The following is a 7,443-nucleotide window of genomic DNA, read 5'->3' as shown; positions in this document are numbered from 1 at the left end:
ATCTAAACGAAGGTCGTAGTAGTCATTAAACCGAGAGTGTACATATAGAGAATGTCCAAATCTGACTTCATGAGAGGAAGTTATGATTTTTTGAAGTTTTAGCACATATGTGTTAGCATAGAAATTGAATTTTAGATCGGCTGATTGTTAGTTGAAACAATCTAAACAAGTGTTGAAGATCTCGTTAGTATGAGTTCAACGATATAAAGACAGTCGTAAACGGATTCCAGATGAGAGAGTTATGCATTTTATACGGGCATTAACAATCTAAGTCTGTGTAAAATAAATAAATTTAAAATAATCTGATGGGTCTAAATGAAAGTTGTAGATACCGTCGATAGCTATGTGTGGATAAATAGAACGTCAGACGCGGATCTTGTCTCAAGAAGTTACACACTTTTTCAATTATAAAAATCAGAACGCGCGTATGCGCGACACACATGCAGCGATGACTCTCCAGCCACTGCCTAAAACGTGTCACAATGAGAGGGTACCCTTGCTGAACAATACAGGGCACGATATGCATTATATTTGTACGCTACGCACATATAGATTTTCGGCGCTATAAATAGTTGATCACCCCCCATTCATTCCTCAAACCCTGTATATGATTCTCTCTTAATAATCTTCGGTTTTCAGCCCATCTTCCTTTAGTTTTTAGTGTACTGGTGAAGCCCAACGATCCTTGACTGCTCGCCAAGTAGTACCCATCAAGTAGGAGCCCTACGAGTGAGATATATGGACTTTGGTTAGGGGGAACCTCTGTTAGTTACGGTATACTCTAGTTCTTACAGTGTAACTTATATTTATAGTCATATGTCGTTATTATGAACCAATAAATAAAAACTATCACTAACTCCAAGTTATAATTCTAATGGATCTACGTATGAGATACATGAATAGAATGGTCATGTTGGCTATCATTAGACACATTAGACTAAGACTTAGTGGTAATGATACTTGGTCACATCAAAAGAAGAAGCTAAGTGCTGGAGTGAAGCATTGCCCAAATCGCGAGTCATCACGTTAACAGGTGAGTGCATAATAACTTCGACTTACACACATACGTAAAGTATCTAAATGATTATATGCTAAGTGTACCTAATATATGTACTTCCTAATATCCGTGCTAGATGAAATACACACACACATACATATTTTTATGCTTATATTATATATTAGGTAGAAAATGAATGATATTGATGAAATAGATTAGATGAAATGATGATAAGATGAGAGGCCTTGACTTTATAGATGATCTAGTCATCTAGCGGGGTATAGATGACGACCACGGACTATTTTAGACAGTCTAGTGGAATGCTAGCATGCTCAGAACATATAGGTGTTTTGAACTAAGTGTTCAGCAGGTGTATTCTATCCACTAATGGCTGCATTACTGACATATATTTCTAAGGAATCCCCTAAGCATTATTGTCTATCTCGAAGATGATCCTTAAGATAGGTCCCTTGAATTAGATGTTTCAGGGAGAAAAGGTGAGGATAACGGGAATGGGTAATTGGGTTGAATTATTTGATGAAAATATATAACTAAAAAAATTAAATTATTGTGGGTTGAAATCCCTATGTGCTCACCAGGCTCCCAAACCAAACCCACTCAGTTTCTTATATTATAGGTAGTGGCACAAGAGCACATGTGTGATGATCATACAAGCGATTTATGGATTATAGGCCATTAGAATAAAAGATGTTTGTAAGGCATGAATTATTTCTGTTTATGCTTATGTATTGTATTAATGATGACATCACAATGTTTTAATATAAATACATTGATTCGAAAATGCTATGATAATATCATTATCATGTTTTTCAGAACAAATTCCGCAACATTATTATTTTAAAAGGATACTCTGATTTTGAATAAGCATAAACAAATCGGTCTTTTCTAGCCATGAAATTTGAAGATGTCACACCACCAATTCATTAATGTCATCGAGCAGAGTTCTACTCTCTGTTACTATCTCTCACACACCCTTGATGCGACCCAATATCCAAACATAATTAAACTAGTAATCTTTTTTGGGTCTTAGGAAAAATTCCAATCCTCACAATCATCATAAATTTCCATCCTTTTTAATATCTTTACAAGACAAGGCAACACGCTTTCATCTTAACTCGAAGCTAAATATCTTTGGCAAACCTTAGTTAATATTAGACCAATTTACTATTCATCATCAATATATTCTTAACGATGTCATCTCGATGTAGAGTACGACTATACTATTATTGAACTTATTTGGATATAATCATCCTATATATGGCTTAGTTTAGAAACTAGACTAGGCTACATTCCATGTCATCATCTTCCAGTACCAGCTCTGTTTAGGCAATACTATCCTAATTATATTCTTTTAATACAGAGTATTAGGTATTAATATACATTTATCTGTTTAGTAATAATACTTCTATTATTATTATTATTATTATTATTATTATTATTCTTATTCATATTCTTATTCTTTTTCTTATTATTATTATTATTATTATTATTATTATTATTATTATTATTATTATTATTATTATTATTATTATGTAATAATATTATATATACATCTTAACAGATAAGGAACCATATCCGGTTCGGACAACGTAAGTCATCAAATATGCATCTACCATATATTCCATTCAATAAGCATATACATCACGTATAAACTTTCAGTACATCTTTAATACTTTTAATGGATAGCTGTATTAAAATCATGTTCATGAAAGTAACTATGCACTCATCTGATTTAGGTGGAAGATCCTCGGTAAAGTTAGTTCCTCGGCTAACACATCATCTTATCCATTCCAACATCCGAAATATGAATATTACCATGTTTCAAAATTCGTTGGTATTTATACTATTTCCCGGATTTCTAAACAATTTCAATGAATACATTGAGATCTATCAAATAAGGAATAACCAAGTAAGATCATCTCGGAGGTAGCATCCAGTTTAAAACACCTCGTTAGATCTAGCATAGAAATCACTCCCGTAAGTAGATCAATCAGTATTATGACTTGGATTTACTTATAAATATTATTTATTAATTCATAATAACGACTATGAATATAAATATAAGTTACATTTAAAGTATAATAAGTGCATCTTAACTTACAAAATTTTCAAGCAAAAACCGGAAAGTTTGCAGGCCGAACTCCGACTCGAAACTTTTATTTTCCAAGCTCTCTGATCCCTCATGGTCTTGCTAAATACTCCTAATAACTAGAAAAACCCAAGCATATAATCTCAGAAAAAATCATAGAGAAAGAAGTTAGATGTGAGAAATGATGTGCCCTTAGCTGTTATTTATATGTTGAATTCTGGGGAGGCACGATGTGCAACCAACCCAGTGTGCGCCGTGACCGTGGTAGGTAAACAATTCCTCCATGGAAAAGCTAACACATGGCAGACAGGTAGTTGTGCAGTGTCGCAATCGTCAGCTTAAGTTCCCAATCTTATATCTCTCATGCGAGTTTTATTTCCAAAGTTCTTTATATCTGCTTGTAGCTACTGACGAGTACTACAACCTTTATTAAGACTCGGCCAACTAACTCTCATTCTATCTTAAATTTAATAGTCTATGAAGATTACACTGCAAAATACCGTGTAAAATTCATAGCTTCCTCGTACAAACTCCGTTCTCGATATTATTAATATCAACAGATTGGTATTTACGACATCTTCAAATCTCTTTAACATTGTTTTACTCAACCGATTTTAATTACGATTTCTGTGTGGGACACTGCTGCACTAAAACTTTAAAATGTTATAACTTCCTCATACGAAGTAAGATTTAGACGTTCCTTATATGCATGCCCTCGAAATTAAGATTACTTCGACTTTAATTTAGATTACTTAGGCTAACAGGCAACCTATATCTGATTCATATTTTACGAGACGTTGTCGTATAAAATTGAACGCGAAACTTCGAACAATCATAACTTATTCATGCGAAGTCGAATTTAACTGTTCCTTATATCCACGAGATCGTCATCACGGCTACTATAACTTTCATCAAGACTCTTTAACCTAAATAATTATTATTCTTTGATACTTATTTATTGTAATTCATTAAATTTTTTATACAGTTTTATACAAATATGATAAGCCCATAACATTTACCCAAAAAACAGCACGCAATATATATATATATATATATATATATATATATATATATATATATATATATATATATATATATATATATATATATATATATATTGCCTAACTTACAGACATTACAATTCTCCCCCACTTAGAATAATTAGGTTCTGAAATCATACAACAACAAAACAACTCTGGATAAAGACTCCACAAGTTAGGATAATTTCTTTACTATGCACCCATAGTACTAAATCGTGTTATTTAAAACATTATGTTGTAGGCTCCTTTATGACAGCTTATCAACTTGTCGACCTAGTTTCATCATTAAATAATCAACTACGTTGATTAAAATTTCACTATAACTAAATGCTTGATTTTCATCGAAATCCCCTAAACAACCTCCCCTATCACTAAGGATTAAACGACAAAGTTCATGAACTTAATTGTTTCCTGTTCTCTTCGGCTTTTCGACTTTGTCAGCTTCAACCGTTTCAGATCATCATTTACAAAAATATTCTCACGAAATTAGAGAATAATTAAAACCTTTACTTATTCAATGTATATAGTTTCACGAAAATGTTCCTTATAGACTGATTCTCCATACGTAATGCCCATATAGGCGTACTTTCATCACTCGGTCAACTATAACCCTTGACACATCGTGGTTTTATATCATCGTGAGAAACTTAACGATAAGATCTAAGATAAGGTCATCCCAGTTACCTATAGGCATAGGTAAGGGTTTCATGTTCCATCGTGATAATTCATAACATTTTCTTAGTTTCCAACCAAAGAATCTAATAATTCTCTCTTAGCTTCTTGTGCTACAACTCTTTTAGATCTTAACGTCGACTTCGAAGTCGAGTTGCCTTTTGCGCCTTTTAATTGATGGTTAGGTTTCCCCTGCTTGGGTTTGAACCTTCACTTTCTGCTACATACAAAAAATCAAAGCAAATCCTGATTTTCATATTAATGACTTTATCTCCCTAAGGTAATATTACTACGTGTGCTTATAACAACTGATCTTCTCATTCCTCGCAATGACGGACTGATCATGATCACAAAAAGCACGAAGTCTCCTACCAATGTACATGTGTAAAAATGGTATAAGAGGGTAATACTAGCAACAATGACGGTTTCTGAACTTAGAATTTTCTTTTCCTCTTTGTTGGGACGATCGGCTTGTCGCTCTCAATTGATCAACTTGGCTACATCTATAGTATCTGGATACATACGCACAACAAGCATCCTCATGCGTCTTATCATTCTCTCTACCATAACTGTAACTCTTATAGCTTGCGAAAATAGTATCAAACTCTTGGACTTCTTAGCTGATGGCGATGATTAAACCTATAATTGTTCTTCGTCCTCTATTGGACCTTCGTTCTTAACCTTTGAGTCACAAACTCTATCTTCATCGGAGATCTCGCTCCTTCTCGAATATACTCATCCCAATATAAGGTCTTTACTTTAGCTACAGTAACATACAGAATGGTCACACTCTAATGATCTTCCATTGCACAATGCGAAAGATGCACAACGAGCAAGAATCTTGTCTTCATGCTTCAAAACTCCTAACACGGAAGACACATTCCTTCATGTTCTAATGTGGTACAATCACATCATAGTAGGCATTATTTCTAGCTATTGGCTTCTCATCCCTAACGAAAGCTGCAATTCTTTTGTCGATCACCTCGATCATCTCCATCTTCAATATTTTGACTAAATCGGTCACTACATAGGACACAGTTCTCTTTACCAATCAACTTACCTATATTTATTTTATTTGGTCTCGATCCTTTATGACCACTAGGGTATGAACAAAAATAATTTTCGTATTCATTACCAAAATACATTTAAATGAGGAAAACGGAGAAAAGAAACTCAACTACTAGAGCCTTAGTAAGCTTGTGACTCTTCCTGATTCAAGTATGGATCATGTGCTTCCGGTGGTATAGGCCTTTACTATCTTTCACACCTATGCATACTCGTCCCAAGAATTGTCTCAAAATTCACAAGTCACGACACATAAACGACAAAGAAATTTAGCACATGTGACTTTATCCAAACAAGCACATACAACGAATTTCTTTAGACTCCACTATGATTTACTTCATGTGTATGCCTGATCTAGCATATTTTATACTTGTTCTTCTCCATTTTAGCATCATTACTCCACAAGGACTTCAAATATGTATTTAGGATTGCCTTTACTTAGCATGTTATCTTTAACAACATGTTCTTCTTCCTTACTTTTGATCGTAATACATCAATAAATTATTCTATGATAGAATATAGCAACATATTGTCTTCAAGATTTGTTTTGTGGTATAATTTCATATAATCACCAACAATACTATATTCACTTATCATTACTTCTTACATTACCAAAATCCTTTATGGCTTAAAAGATAGTGATTAATAATGCCTTGATTATGTATTCAACAAAATTTCTACCTACAATCTCTTTGTATAGATTCCTTCCAGTGTCTAGTTAGCATGTCAAACTGCATCTAAATTTACTCTAGTGATATGGAGACAAACGTTCTCCAACTACTTGTACCTCATTTTGATATATAGTGTTAAATTTTATATACCTTTTGATTATTATAGCAAATAATAAAATCAAATCCTCTTCAAGTTGTTTGGAAAGAAAGCACCAAAAGCTTGAGTGCATGTAATGGCTTGTACCCAAAATGCTAGCAACTAGAAGACTTAAGGAGAGAGGAGAGGGGGAGCAAATTTTTGGCTCTATGAAAGTGAGAAGGAGACTATGAAAAATAGGTACCCTAGGGGTCCTATTCTAGCTGATAAGGAAGCCTTGGAAAATGCTAATTGAATATTACACTAATATGTTAAACTATGTAATGATCTAACTCCTTAATTATCTATAAGGAGCATTCTGGAAACCCTAATAGCAAGCCCTAAAACCGGCCACCTTAGGAGGGTTCTAGAGTCCCTCTCTTGTTCAACTATTGAACAATTATAGTTTAACCCATGCACTTTCAAATAATTCTAATTAACCCAAAATTAATTCCTATTAATTTATGATTAATTCTTAATTAATAATCACTATTTCAAATTAATATATTTATCATATAATATATTAATAAATCATTGAATTTACTTTATTATTAATTTATTAATAATATAACAAATTAACAAATTAGCTATTCTCTCCAAAATTCATTGTATTCAGTTACTAGTTACGAAGGCAACCCAAAAAGGACTTTTCTTCTAATTCAAGAATATACAAATTTAGTTACTGGTTGAAACACCTTAATCCAATAGTCTCCCACTTGGATAAGTCTATAACTACAATTTCAAGTATTGAC

Source organism: Lactuca virosa, chromosome 4 (genome assembly GCF_052849685.1).
Source record: "Lactuca virosa cultivar CGN04683 chromosome 4, Lactuca_virosa_CGN04683_v6, whole genome shotgun sequence".
Taxonomy (NCBI): Eukaryota; Viridiplantae; Streptophyta; class Magnoliopsida; order Asterales; family Asteraceae; genus Lactuca; species Lactuca virosa.
The sequence above is the reverse complement of the archived record's forward strand: the minus strand, read 5'-3'. Positions refer to the sequence as shown.